Here is a 15972-nt window from a genome sequence, read left to right on the forward strand (position 1 = left end):
CAAATTTGCATTTGAGCCCATGTGAAAAAGTAGCATAATTTACATATGACTTACAGTTTGTTGTAATAAATATCAAACATTCAATTTAATTGTGCATTATAGCTGTCACCTAGATGAACAATTACAGTTGTTTTTATGACTGTAAGTCATTCTCTTCAAATGCTACTGACGTTAGAAAATTATTTAACAATAGCACATGTAACTTTAGAGACCGGCCCTAAATTTGAGACTCTAGAAACTCCAATGTCAAGACAACTTTATGCCTGTTTTATTTTCTTTAGTTTTCTTTTCTCTGTTCCGGATTGCTGATGTCCTATACCCAGGCATAGATGTCCATCCATCAATTACGAACATTCAGCCGCAAACATGAGGTGTGAGCGGTCGCGAGCGCGGATGGGAGAATGGCGCATGTTTTTTTTTTTTTTTTTTTGAGCAACTGGGATGGTGCCCCCTCTGGGAGTTGGTGCCCTAAGAAGACTGCATACTATGCATATAGGGAGCAGCGGTACAATCTCGAAGATATATTCCTCAAACCATCTTACAAGAGGAGGTGATGCTAATCCTTCAAGAATCGCATAAAAGCTATTCAAGTGTACAGTTTCCTTTTATTGCATCTTGAAATAAATATTTCTGAATTCTGAATCAAACTGGGTTGTGTTTATTTATTTATTTTATAAGACAACTGAGACTTTAATCTCCTTTGTAATATATGTGCTTTTAAACCAAGAACAATTTATTTATGGATGTATTACTGCTTAATAATGACTATTATTAAGGGAAAAGGCTTTATAATCATGAACTATTTACTAATGCTTAGCTAATGAGTGCAATTATTATAAAGTGTTACCATTGCATATACTAATGTTAACAAATTAGACATTATTTTACAGTGTTACCAAATCCTTAAATAATGTATTAGTGTTTTGTAATGATTTTAATGACCTATAAGCATTTGTGAAATAGTTTTGCTTGCATTGCAGCTTTATCTGTCAGTTGAAGAGTTTTACTGTTACATCCATGAGATTAATAAATGTCATGTCACGTCACAGGTTGTCATAGGTCAGTATCAAATGAGTTTGAAATTATTATTTGCAGCACAAATTAGGGTTCTTAGGATGTTTTTAAATCCCTAAAACTGTCAGAAAAGGATAAGGCCTAAGAGATTTCTTAACCTGTAATGAAAGGAAAAAACACCACCATTAGCAACAACAAAAACAATAACAATTTAAAATATAGATTTTTTTTTCCTGATTATTAAAGGGATGATTAGGTCTCTCTCTCTCTCTCTCTGCCAGACAGCCCCTCCCTACAGTCCACACACACTGTCACAGTCACCAACCCCCTCACACTCCCCCTCCCTCTCCCCCTCCCTTCCCTCACACAGACAGGGTGGCCAGAGTGAGATCATGTCAGTTGAGAAGTCTGACAGTTTTTTAATTTTCTTTTATCCATACAGTGTTGTAAAGTCGTGAAACTATGCATATTTCCTCAGAATGATTTGATCTTTGTATGAAAAAATGCTTTGAAGTGTTTGGAAGCTGCAATTTAAACATACAAGACAATTAATGTTTCCCTTTTTACTGTCATTTCAAAAATTCACCACGACAAAACCGTCCAAGCTAACCAAAATCCGTTCGCAATTTAAGTTCCTCAATGGTTTTTCTTAATGTAGACAAAGTTTGGTGTGTATAGTGTACTTCCCCTGGGAGGAGTATGCATTAATTCACAAAAGAAAATTCCCAAAAATCCATATTCAAGTCAAAATAGCCAACTTCCTGTTGGTCGTAGCTTATGACTGCGAATTAGAAAGTTGTCCGTCTTGAGAAGAACAATTTATGTACCAAGTTTGGTGTCTGTAGCTAAAACTAACCCCCCCACTTTTGACAAAAGGTGGCGCTATAGAGTGCCTCCTTCACGCCCTTTTAAAAGCTTTTGCCATTGTCTAGCTATCACTAATACTGATATGTGTTTTGAGTTTCATGTAAATCTGAGCTTGTTGTCTGCCTCAAACTCACCATAACAGAACATTCAAGTTTGACACGTTGCCATGGCAACACTATATCAGATATCAATATCCCCACAACAGATTTACATCGGCCGTGTTTTGTCATTATTCTGATGAAGTTTTAAGTAAATAGAGTAAAAATAAGATGCTGAATTCAAAGCATTTGGAAAATGACACACTTCCTGCTGCCAGTTGGTGGCGCTATAATGTTGACTCTTAATAGTCACATATATACGATCAGTATCATACAACGAACAAACCAATGAAGTTTGATCAAATTCAGGAAATGTATGTGGATGTTATTAGACATTTCCTGTTTCTTATTTCTCGCCATAATTTCAAAGCCTCGCCACGAGCAAACCGTTCGAGATATCAAAAATCCCCTCGCAATTTTTCATCCCCAATGTCTTGAGATCATGTTCACCGAGTTTCGTGGCGAACGGGTTGAAAACCTCAGAGGAGTATTTCAAATTCCAGAGCATGCTTTTTTTAAACAGCCCTGAATAGCTGACTTCCTGTTGGGCGGAGCCTATGACATAGAGCGCGAAAGTTGTTCAGCTCAATGAGATCTATAAGTGTACTGAGTTTCATATAAATACATGCAAGTGTGTGTGAGCTATGGTTCAAGGTGTCTGACTGTGTTCCAGGGGGCGCTGTAGAGCCCCTGTGCCACGCCCGGGTCCCAGTCTCTGTGGCGTCCTGATGGCCGCAGATTCCAATGAGTGTGCCAATTTTCAAGAGTTTTTGAGCATGTTAAGGCCCCCAAAAATGCCCGGAAGGTTTAAAAAAAAATAAAAAAAATAATAATAAATATAGCTGCAAGCAGCGATGGCGGGCTCAAGCCACCAATGCCATCGCCACCCCGGTGGCATCAGGTAAACTGTGCCCAGTGGGCACATGCATTCACAATATCCCTCTGGCAGTGAAGTTTTAAGGGATATGGCAGTTAAAGGGTTAATCCGAATCATTTAGACTTTAAAATCACATTCACAGAACTATATATATATATATATATATATATATATATATATATATATATATATATATATATATATATAACTTTAGTAACACTTTACAATAAGATTTCATTTATAAACATTATGTTAACATGAATAATATTTATATAGCATTCATTCATGTCAGTTAATATTCCAAACTTAAACATTAAAACATTGTTTTATTGTGATTTTTTTCCAAGCACATTTTACCAATTCCAAACCATATCAATCTTAATAACTACCATTATTTTTTATTTAATCATTTATGAGTGCTATACAATAGTCCAGGAAAGCTGGAAGAGAAAAACTCCTTATATTCATGTGTGCAGAATAATTAGGCATGTTTTCTTTTACAGATGAAATGCGCTAAAAAAGAGTTTTAACTCAAACTGTTTTAACTCAAAGTCGAAAATTATGAAATACCCATGAGGAATATCAAACACAAATGCAATACAGAAATGGATAAATTAAGAATTGACCATTGTACAAAAATGCTGACTGGGTCATGAGGTTAGAAAAGAAGAAGAAAAAACAGGTTAAGAAGAACTGACAAAAATAATTGCAAAATAATTAGGAATTAATGTGAAGATTAATTTTTAGTCAATTTTGCAAGACAGACTTTCAGGAAAGGAGGTGGAATAAAAATGAGCTCCTAAATCTTAATTCCGGATTCAGGAAAATATATTCCTCAAACCATCGGACAAGAGGAGGTGGTGCTGGTCCTTCACGAGTCACTCTAATCTGTTCAGAAAGCCTATATATAAAGTCTTAATATATAGTATTTCACAATACTTCATGGTATTCTAATTAAATCATTTTTTGGAATCTTAGATCTCTCAGAACCTGACACATTGTAATTCTGAGACTCCAGGAAAGTGGCAGTTCTGTAAAATGTTGGCACTGGAGACTAAATGCTCCCTGATAGTTTCACACCTAATTCACTTAACACACACACACACACACACACACACACACACACACACATTACCCACAGTGACAGAGGGACAGAGTGACATCAGATGTATGATAGTTTTTTAATTTTCTATCATCCATATAGTGTTTTCCATCTCAAAAATATATCTAAATTACGGCCTATGCTCTCAATGTCAAATGCAGAAATGTTAATCCATGCATTTATGACTTCAAGGTTAGACTACTGTAATGCTTTATTGGGTGGTTGTTCTGCACGCTTGGTAAACAAACTACAGCTAGTCCAAAATGCAGCAGCAAGAGTTCTTACTAGAACCAGGAAGTATGACCATATTAGCCCGGTCCTGTCCACACTGCACTGGCTCCCTATCAAACATCGTATAGATTTTAAAATATTGCTTATTACTTATAAAGCCCTGAATGGTTTAGCACCTCAGTATTTGAATGAGCTCCTTTTACATTATACTCCTCTACGTCCGCTACGTTCTCAAAACTCAGGCAATTTGATAATACCTAGAATATCAAAATCAACTGCGGGCGGCAGATCCTTTTCCTATTTGGCGCCTAAACTCTGGAATAACCTACCTAACATTGTTCGGGAGGCAGACACACTCTTGCAGTTTAAATCTAGATTAAAGACCCATCTCTTTAACCTGGCATACACATAACATACTAATATGCTTTTAATATCCAAATCCGTTAAAGGATTTTTAGGCTGCATTAATTAGGTAAACTGGAACCGGAACACTTCACATAACACCGTACTTTCTACATCATTAGAAGAATGGCATCTACGCTAATATTTGTCTGTTTCTCTCTTGTTCCGAGGTCACCGTGGCCACCAGATCCAGTCTGTGTCCAGATCAGAGGGTCACCCGGATCCAGTACGTATCCAGACCAGATGGTGGATCAGCACCTAGAAAGGACCTCTACTGCCCTGAAAGACAGCGGAGACCAGGACAACTAGAGCCCCAGATACAGATCCCCTGTAAAGACCTTGTCTCAGAGGAGCACCAGGACAAGACCACAGGAAACAGATGATTCTTCTGCACAATCTGACTTTGCTGCAGCCTGGAATTGAACTACTGGTTTCGTCTGGTCAGAGGAGAACTGGCCCCCCAACTGAGCCTGGTTTCTCCCAAGGTTTTTTTCTCCATTCTGTCACCGATGGAGTTTCGGTTCCTTGCCGCTGTCGCCTCTGGCTTGCTTAGTTGGGGTCACTTCATCTACAGCGATATCGTTGACTTGATTGCAAATTAAAACAGACACTATTTCAACTGAACAGAGATGACATCAATGAATTCAATGATGAACTGCCTTTAACTATCATTTTGCATTATTGAGACACTGTTTTCCAAATGAATGTTGTTCAGTGCTTTGGCGCAATGTATTTTGTTTAAAGCACTATATAAATAAAGGTGATTGATTGATTGTTGTATAGTCATGAAACTATGCATATTTCCTCAGAATGACTTGTCTTCTATGTGTATATTTTTTTAAGTGTTTAGAAGCTGCACTTAAAAAAAATAAAAGACATTTACTGGTTACTTTTTTACTGTTATTTCAAAAAATCACCATGACAAAACCATTCAAGCTATTCAAAATTAATTCGCACCTGTTCTGTAAGATAAATTCTTTAAACAGTGGTAAAAGAGGATGTGGTGCTGATCCTTCAAGAGTCTCTGAAAACGTATCTGTCCATAAAGCATATAAAGAATTATTCTTAATGTACGGTTCACAATACTTCAGCTTGTTTTTCTAATTAAGTGAGGGTCATTTTATCAGTAAAATACATAAAATTCATATTATTTTTCTTTGAAAGATTTCTATAAATGATTTAAATCATACTTGTTTCTACAATAATTATTTAAAAGTGATCCTATAGCTTCATCTGGTGGCCATTATTGGTACTAAGAATTGCCAGCTTGATTTATAAGTTATGATAGTTTTAATTTTATGCTGGCTCTTGAAAATGATAAAGCTATGAAACTTACTGTGCTTCCTTCAAATGATGACTTCTACGTATATAAAAAATTATGAAGAGTTGGAATTAAAATTTTTAAAGATATAGTAAAATAACTATTGTATTTTTTATGTTACTTTAATAAATCGGTATGGCCACACCATTTAAGGTATCCTAAACCCATTCGCAATTTAACATCTTCAGTATATGGCTTCATGTTAAAACAGTTTGGTGTGAACTACTTGTGTCTTCTTGGAGGAGAATTAATTCATTTACAGGCTGAGTTTATCATAAATCCACAATAACATTTCTGAGTTCTGTATCAATCTGTGTTGTTGTTTGTTTATTTTTATTTTATTTTTTTTCATAGGAAGATAACTGACCCTTTACTCTCCTTTTTAATAAATGTGCTTTCAAACCAAGAACAAGATATTTATAGCTGTATTTATAAACTGCTTACTACTGACTATTAATATTGGGACAAGGCTTTATGAAGCATGCACTGACTGTTTACTAATGAGTGCAGTTATTATAAAGTGTTATCAATGCATTTGCTAATGTTAACAAATTAGACATTATTTTACAGTGTTATCAAATCCCTTAAATGATTTGTAAGTGTTTTGTAATGATTTTATTGACCTGTAAGCATTTGTGAAAGTTCTGCTTGCATTACAGCTTAGTCTTGATCTGTGAGCTGAACAGATTTACTGTTACATCCATGAGATTATGTAAATTCAAATAAATATCATGTCACAGGATGTCAGAGGTCAGTATCAAATTAATTTGAAATTATTATTTGCAGCACAAATAAGGTTTTTTAGGATTTTTAAAAATCCCCAAAACTGTCAAAAAAGGATAAGGCCTAAGATTTCTATGTGAGTGGCTAAATTTATTTGTTTTTATAACTATAATGCATAAACTATAAAATTATACAAAATGTATAAAAAAGTACAACAGTTATTATTTTCCAATGTTTTTTATTTATTTAATTTTTTTTTTTTTTTTTTGGATTTACATAAAAAAAATAATTAGCCTACTGCATTCATTCTAAACAGCTTGAATAAAACCTGTCAATATTTATTATAGACCACTGTAACTGTGTATAATCTAACAAACAAGTTTATTATGAAAATAAAAGTGTACACCAGATAAATTGGACGATAAAGAAATTGCTAACAATAGTATAATAGAGCATGTTTTAGGTTTTTAGGCGTTTAGATGCAAAAATGGACAAATCAAATGTAAAATAAAATGTAATTGATTTAATTAAATATAGATTAATTCTTGTTAGAGCAAAATAATAAATAAAAAAATACGTACACACATTAAAAACGCAGCCAAGATGAATGAATTACATTTTTTATATAGATTAAAAGACAGAAGCAGCTGGTATACGCGGTCACTTAATATTCAAATCCAGTAGATCCACTTCAGATATATTTCTCAACGGTTTACGTTCACGTGGCTGTTTTCGTTTATATTCGCCAAGCTATTTTGAAATAATCTTGTCCGTGATGTGTTCGTTCTTACGACGAAAGGCAGAATCCTGCAGCTCGAGAGATATATGTTATTCTGCCAGTCGCGCTTTCAAATAGTCTTGCACACTTAAACGGGTCACAAACACCTGCATTTAGCTCTTGTAGTGTTACAATGGGTTTATTGTGTGCATTTGTGGTAATATTTTATTTAAAAAAGCTCTTAAACAAGAATAAATTCGTTTGTTTTGAGCTCGACACTGTACGCGCAGATCGGAGGCGTGATTTCATATAGGCAGCCTCAAATATTTCATTTTCACACAAACAGTTCAAAAACATCTTAATTTAGCTCTTGGTGTGTTCTAATTGGTGAATTGTGTGATATCGCTGCAATACTTTATTTTTAATAGCTATAAAACAAGAATAAACTCGTTTTTTCTGAGCTCATCATTCCAGATGCTCATGCTCAGAGCGGTGATTCATCTCTCGTGTTTCTCACGTATCACTGACCACACATCCATTATTAATGAGCCCTGACCTGATAATAATCATATATGTTGGTTTAGCTTGTCAGTGTGAATTAAATCCAAGTATTTATTTGTATTTTAACCGATTTAAAAGAGAAACTAAATCTCCGGTAATTGCACCTGTAGGGGCGCTATTTCTCTCAGACAATGGAAGTCTGAAGCACATATACTCAAACAGAGGGACAGAGTGATATGAGATGTCTGACAGTTTTTTAATTTTCTATTATCCATACAGTGTTGTAAAGTCGTGAAACTATCCATATTTACTCAGAATGACTTTTTGTCTGTATGAAAAAAGGTTTTGAAGTGTTTGGAATTTAAAAATGCAGGAAAATTAATAATTCCAGTTTTACTGTCATTAAAAAAAATCACCACGACAAAACCGTTCAAGCTATCCAAAATCCATTGGCAATTTAAGTTGTTTAAAATGTTTTGGCATCATGTAGAAAAAGTTTGGTGTGTATAGTGTTACTCTCCTCTGAGCAGTATGCATTAATTCACAACTAAATGTAAAAAAAAATCCACATTCAAATCAAAATAGCTGACTTCCTGTTGATCGTAGCTGATGACTGTGAATTAGAAAGTTGTCCGTCTTGATAAGAACAATTTTTTTACCGAGTTTGGTGTCTGTAGCTAAAACTAACCCCCCCACTTTTGACAAAAGGTGGCGCTATAGAGTGCCTCTTCCACGCCCTCTTATGAACTTTTGCCAGTGTCTAGTTATCATAAATACTGATATGTGTTCTGAGTTTGATGAAATTCTAAGCATGTTATATGCCTCAAAATCACCTGAGAAGTATTCCAGTTTGACATGTTGCCACGGCAACAATATTTTTAGCTATCCAATTTCCCCCAGCAGATTCATATCGGCTGTGTTTTAACATTATTCTGATGAAGTTTGAAGCAAATCGAGTAAAAATAAGATGCTGAATTCAAAGCATTTTGAAAATGACACACTTCCTGCTGCCAGTTGGTGGCGCTATAACTTTGACTCCTAATAGTCACATATATGTGATCGACATCATACAAGGAATAATCTGATGAAGTTTGATTGAAATCAGGAAATGTATGTGGATGGTATTAGACACTTCCTGTTTCTCAATTCTCGCCATAATTTCAACGCCTCGCCACGAGCAAACCGTTCGAGATATCAAAAATCCCCTGGCAATTTTTCATCCCCAATGTCTTGAGATCATGTTGACCGAGTTTGGTGGTAAACGAGTAAAAAACCTATGACAAGTATATCAAATTCCAGAGCATGCGCTTTTTACATAACTCTAAATAGCTGACTTCCTGTTGGGCGGAGCCCAATGACATGCAATACGAAAATTGTTCGGCACAATGAGATCTATATGTGTACTGAGTTTCATATGAATATGTGCAAGTATGTGTGAGCTATACATCAACATTTATGACTGTGTTCCAGGGGGCGCCATAGAGCCCCTGTGCCACGCCCGGGTCCCAACCTCTGCAGGCTCCTAAAGGGCACAGATTCCAAAGTGTGCGCAAATTTTCAAGAGTTTTTGAGTATGTTAGGGACCCCAAAAGCCCCCACAACTTTGACCAAAAATATGAATAATAAACCCTAAATAGCCAACTTCCTGTTGGGCGGAGCCTATGACATGCAGTACGAAAGTTGTTTGGTTTAATGAGATCTACATGTGTACCGAGTTTCATGTGTCTACGTGCAAGTATGTATGATATATGGCCCTCAGTATTCCAGGGGGCGCTGTAGAGCCCCTGTGCCACGCCCGTGTATCAGTCTCTGCCCGACCCTAATGGCCGCAGGTTCCAATCTGTGTGCCAATTTTCAAGAGTTTTCGAGCATGTTAAGGACCCCAAAAGCCCCCGTAACGTTAGAAAAAAAAAATAATAATAATAATAATAATAATAATAATAATAAAAAATAATCCTAAGGAAAACAATAGGGCTCTCGCCCTCCAGGCTTGAGCCCTAATAATAATAATAAGAATAATCCTTAGGGGAACAATAGGGCTCTTCGCCCCTTCGGGCTTGAGCCCTAAATATAGCTGCAAGCAGCGATGTCGGGCTCAAGCCGTCAGTGCAACGCCACCCCGGTGGCATCGGGAAAACTGTGCCCACCGGGCATAAGCATTTACAGTAACCCTCTGACAATCAAGTTTAAAGGGATGCAGCAGTTAAAGGGTTAATCCGACCAATCTAGACTTTGAAATCACATACACAGAACAATATATATAACTTTAGTAACACTTTATTTTTATATTTATTTATAGATGTATTACTGCTTAATAATGACTATTATTAAGGGAAAAGGCTTTATAATCATGAACTATTTACTAATGCTTAGCTAATGAGTGCAGTTATTATAAAGTGTTACCAATGCATTTACACAAATGCTATTGAGCTTCAAATTTGCATTTGAGCCCATGTGAAAAAGTAGCATAATTTACATATGACTTACAGTTTGTTGTAATAAATATCAAACATTCAAATTAATTGTGCATTATAGCTGTCACCTAGATGAACAATTACAGTTGTTTTTATGACTGTAAGTCATTCTCTTCAAATGCTACTGATGTTAGAAAAGTGTATAACAATATCACATGTAACTTTAGAGACCGGCCCTAAATTTGAGACTCTCGAATGTCCAATGTCAAGACAACTTTATGCCTGTTTTTTTTTTTTTCTTTAGTTTTCTTTTCTCTGTGCCGGATTGCTGATGTCCTATACCCAGGCATAGATGTCCATCCATCAATTACGAACATTCAGCCGCAAACATGAGGTGTGAGCGGTCGCGAGCACAGATGGGAGAATGGCGCATGTTTTTTTTTTTTTTTTTTTGAGAAACTGGGATGGTGCCCCCTCTGGGAGTTGGTGCCCTACGAAGACTGCATACTCTGCATATAGGGAGCGGCAGTACTATCTGGAAGATATATTCCTCAAACCATCGTACAAGAGGAGGTGATGCTAATCCTTCAATAATCGCTCAAAAGCTATTCAAGTGTACAGTTACCTTTTATTGCATCTTGAAATAAATATTTCTGAATTCTGAATCAAACTGGGTTTTGTTTATTCATTTATTTTATAAGACAACCGAGACTTTAATCTATTTTGTAATATATGTGCTTTTAAACCAAGAACAATTTATTTATAGATGTATTACTGCTTAATAATGACTATTATTAAGGGAAAAGGCTTTATAATCATGAACTATTTACTAATGCTTAGCTAATGAGTGCAGTTATTTTAAAGTGTTACCAATGCATTTACTAATGTTAACAAATTAGACATTATTTTACAGTGTTACCAAATCCTTAAATAATTTATTAGTGTTTTGTAATGATTTTAATGACCTATAAGCATTTGTGAAATAGTTTTGCTTGCATTGCAGCTTTATCTGTCAGTTGAATAGTTTTACTGTTACATCCATGAGATTAATAAATGTCATGTCACGTCACAGGTTGTCATAGGTCAGTATCAATTGAGTTTGAAATTATTATTTGCAGCACAAATAAGGATTCTTAGGATGTTTTTAAATCCCTAAAACTGTCAGAAAAGGATAAGGCCTAAGAGATTTCTTAACCTGTAATGAAAGGAAAAAACACCACCATTAGCAACAACAAAAACAATAAACATTGAAAATACTGATTTTTTCCCCCCCTGATGATTAAAGAGATGATTAGGTCTCTCTCTCTCTCTCTGTCTCTCTCTCTGCCAGATAGCACCTCCCCTTCCTACAATCCACACACACTGTCAGTCACCAAAAATGCAGTCAGTCACCAACCCCCTCACACTCCCCCTCCCTCTCCCCCTCCCTTCCCTCACACAGACAGTGAGATCATGTCAGTTAAGAAGTCTGACAGTTTTTAAATCTTCTGTTGTCCATACAGTGTTGTAAAGTCGTGAAACTATGCATATTTCCTCAGAATGATTTGATATCTGTATGAAAAAATGCTTTGAAATGTTTGGAAGCTGCAATTTAAAAATACAAGCCAATTAATGATTCCCTTTTTAGTTCTGTGTTTGTTTATTTTTATTTTTTTATTTATTTTTTATTTTGGAAGATAACAGCCTTTAATCTCCTCAAAATAAATGTGCATATAAACTATGAACAATTTAATTATAGCTGTATTTATAAAATGCTTACTAAAATATTAATTTTGGGAGAAGGATATATAAAGCATGAACTGGCTATTTACTAATGCTTAGCTAGGAGTGCAGCTATTATGAAGTGTTACCAATGCATTTACTAATGTTAACAATTGAGACATTATTTTAAAGTGTTACCAAATCCTTAAATAATTTAAAAGTGTTTTGTTATGATTTCATTAACCTTTAAGCATTTGTGAAATAGTTATGCTTGCATCACAGCTTAGTCTTCATCTGTGAGCTGAACAGTTTTACTGTTACATCGTTGAGATTATGTAAATTCAAATAAATGTCATGTCACAGGGTGTCAGAGGTCAGTATCAAATGAGTTTGAAATTATTATTTGCAGCTAAAATAAGTATTTTTAGAATTTTTTTAATCCCTGAAACTGTCAGAAAAGGATAAGGCCTAAGATATTTCTTAAGCTGTAATGAAAACAGCACAATTAGCAACAACAACAAAAAAAATAACAATTTAAAATAATATTTTTTTCTGGTGATTAAAGAGATGTTTAAGTCCCTCTCTCTCTCCCTGTCTTGTCTGCCACACACCTCACACCTCACACCTCACACCTCACACCTCACACCTCACACCTCACACCTCTCCCCCACTCACACTCACACACACACACACACACAGTCAGCACACATACATTCCTCACACAGAGTGACAGAGTGAGATCAGATGTCTGACAGTTTTTTTATTTTCTTTTAATCATACAGTGCTGTAAAGTCATGAAACTATGCATATTTCCTCAGAATCACTGGTTTTCTAAATGAAAAATGTTTTTTAAAGGTTTGGAAACTGCAATTTAAAAATACAAAACGATTAATGTTTCACTTTTTACTGTTATTTCAAAAAATCACCACGACAAAACCATTCAAGCTATCCAAAATTCATTCGCAATTTAAGTTCCTCAATGTTTTTTCTTAATGTAGACAAAGTTTGGTGTGTATAGTGTACTTCCCCTGGGAGGAGTATGCATTAACTCACAAAAGAAAATTCCCAAAAATCCATATTCAAGTCAAAATAGCCAACTTCCTGTTGGTCGTAGCTTATGACTGCGAATTAGAAAGTTGTCCGTCTTGATAAGAACAATTTATGTACCAAGTTTGGTGTCTGTAGCTAAAACTAACCGCCCCACTTTTGACAAAAGGTGGCGCTATAGAGTGCCTCTTCCACGCACTTTTAAAAGCTTTTGCCATGGTCTAGCTATCTTTAATACTGATATGTGTTTTGAGTTTCATGTAAATCTGAGCTAGTTATCTGCCTAAAAATCACCAGAACAGAACATTCAAGTTTGACACGTTGCCATGGCAACACTATATTAGATATAAATATCCCCACGACAGATTTTCTTCGGCCGTGTTTTGTCATTATTCTTATGAAGTTTGAAGCAAATCAAGTAAAAATAAGATGCTGAATTCAAAGCGTTCTGAAAATGATTCACTTCCTGCTGCCAGTTGGTGGCGCTATAACTTTGACTCCTAATAGTCACATATATACGATCGGTATCATACAACGAACAAACCAATTAAGTTTGATCAAAATCAGGAAATGTATGTGGATGTTATTATACATTTCCTGTTTCTCATTTCTCGCCATAATTTCAATGCAGATGTAATGTAAAATGTAGAGCCCCTGTGCCACGCCCGTGTATCAGACTCTGCCCGGCCCTAATGGCTGCAGGTTCCAAGGTGTTTGCCAATTTTCAAGAGTTTTTGAGCATGTTAAGGACCCCAAAAGCCCCCGAAACCTTAGAAAAAATTAGAAGAATAAAAAAAAAAAAAAAAAAAAAAATCCTAAGGAAAACAATAGGGCTCTCGCCCTCCAGGCTTGAGCCCTAATAATAAGAAGAATAATCCTTAGGGGAACAATAGGGCCCTGCGCCCATTGGCTCGGGCCCTAATGATGATCAGAACCAGAACCAGAGGAATGATCAGAGAAGAGCCTGAAAACAGAGGAGATAAAACAATCAGATCAATCAGTCTGATCACTCTGAAATAAATATCCGATCAGATCATGGGAGTAGCTTGATATTTGGGACAGTAGACAAGGCTGATATCTCCAAAGGATGTGCTCACCTGGTGTAAATGTTGATATGTGTTTCATTTGAAATCACCATTGTGGTGGACAGCGTTTGTTTTAGTTGAAATCTTGGTCCAAGTGCTTTTTGTGTTAGCTTGTTAGTTCTTAAGAAGATCTTTTGAAGATGTGTGACAAAAATAAAGTCAATCAGGTAAAGCTATTAATGCTGTGTGTGGAGATGTTTATCGAGAGATTTAAATTATTTTATCTTCAGTTCATTTTAGGCTGTAGCTGAAGAAAGTTGTAGTTATTTCTCTTTCTTTCAGTGTTTGTTCACAGCAGGTGATTGAATGTTTCAGGAACATCATACCTTTAAATAACATTCTATTAACAAGGAAACTGGATATTGTTATGTTCTTGGAATGTTACAAATCAGTGTTCCTAGAATGTTGAATTTTAAATAAAAATTAAGTTTACAGAACGTTTGAGGAAAATTATGATTTTCATCATGCACTTAAAAGCGAAAGTCTTCAGAATTTATATGAATAGCATTTTTTTTCTTAAGCGGTTGACACATATTGCTGAATTGTCTGATCATGTTTAGCTGCTATAGTCCATTTTGTCACAGACATGCTTAAAATTTCTTCACCCTGCTTTTGATAACAGACAAAACACATGATAACCACAAAAAAAGAAGAATTACACATAGTCACAATATTCTGTTTACATGAACTTAATCGCAGTTCTGTCTTCATAAGGGAGCAGAATATCTAGCAGACTCCTGTCATGTCTAAATATAGGTCTTTAAACATACACGCCGAAGTGAGTGTATTAATAGTTTCAGTTTCACCATCTCTCCAGCAAACACAGAAGAGGGTGAACAGTTTGTAGCTGTCGGTGCGCTAGGAACACTCCTAAAAAGCAAATAGAAGCACTTCACTGCCTGCACAAACACTGGGACGCACACTGTCTGTTTTTAGACTGTTTAGTGAAGTAAACATTTATCAGCTACACGAGAACGGTGGTGGAAAAGAGAGGCACAAGTAAAAGCTTTAAAGTCAACTAAAACTGTGAGAAGATCAACAGAAATGGCAGAGCCATGTCTTCAAATAAGTATCGAGACTGCTGGAGTTTTAAGCGCCTTTTGGCTTCCAGTGCTTTTACTTGGAGTCAGTTTGACATTTGCTTATGGTGCACTTGGGGAAACTGGCCTTTTGCTGGTATTTAGGAGGCTCCAGTCTGTTGGTGTCTTCAGAGGCAGTTTGGCTATGATCGTATTACTTGCTATCGGGAGGATGGCGGCTGAATGGGTGAAGTTCACCGGGGTGGATGGTGTCGCTGCTGGCGCTTTAGCAGTAGCTGCTGGAGCAACTGTATCTGCAATTATATCAACGATTGTGGCCGTATTAACAGCCAGGAGTATAAGAGCAAGACTGGACACATCTATAGAAAACTTCATCACCCTCATGATCCGTACAGCAGCTGGTGGTCTTCTGTTTCAAATGGGAATGTCACTATTGTTTGGGCAAAGAAATAGAGGAGGGACTAACAGAGGAATGGATGAGGATGAAGACACTGATGTGAATAGTGAGGAGAAATTCGAGAGAGAAAGGAAGAGAAGGTGGTGCAAAAAGAGAAGAACAGCAAAAATGACTTACTAAGAACTGACCACTAAAGAACACCATTTAGAGATTGTATACAGAGTTGTATGACTCAAAGGCAGGTTTTCTCTTACCCTGACATTGTAATTTAACTTTATTCAGCCACATAATAACATGTTGAATATATCATACAATTTCACTTTTATATATTTATTTAAACACATTTTTCAAGCCTCTCAGTTCTGTCTGGTCAAAAAAATTCATTCAGATTTGAAATATATAGCATGAGATGCATGGACTACTTCAGCTTGACA

The sequence above is a fragment of the Carassius gibelio genome, chromosome B1, assembly GCF_023724105.1.
Source record: "Carassius gibelio isolate Cgi1373 ecotype wild population from Czech Republic chromosome B1, carGib1.2-hapl.c, whole genome shotgun sequence".
Taxonomy (NCBI): Eukaryota; Metazoa; Chordata; class Actinopteri; order Cypriniformes; family Cyprinidae; genus Carassius; species Carassius gibelio.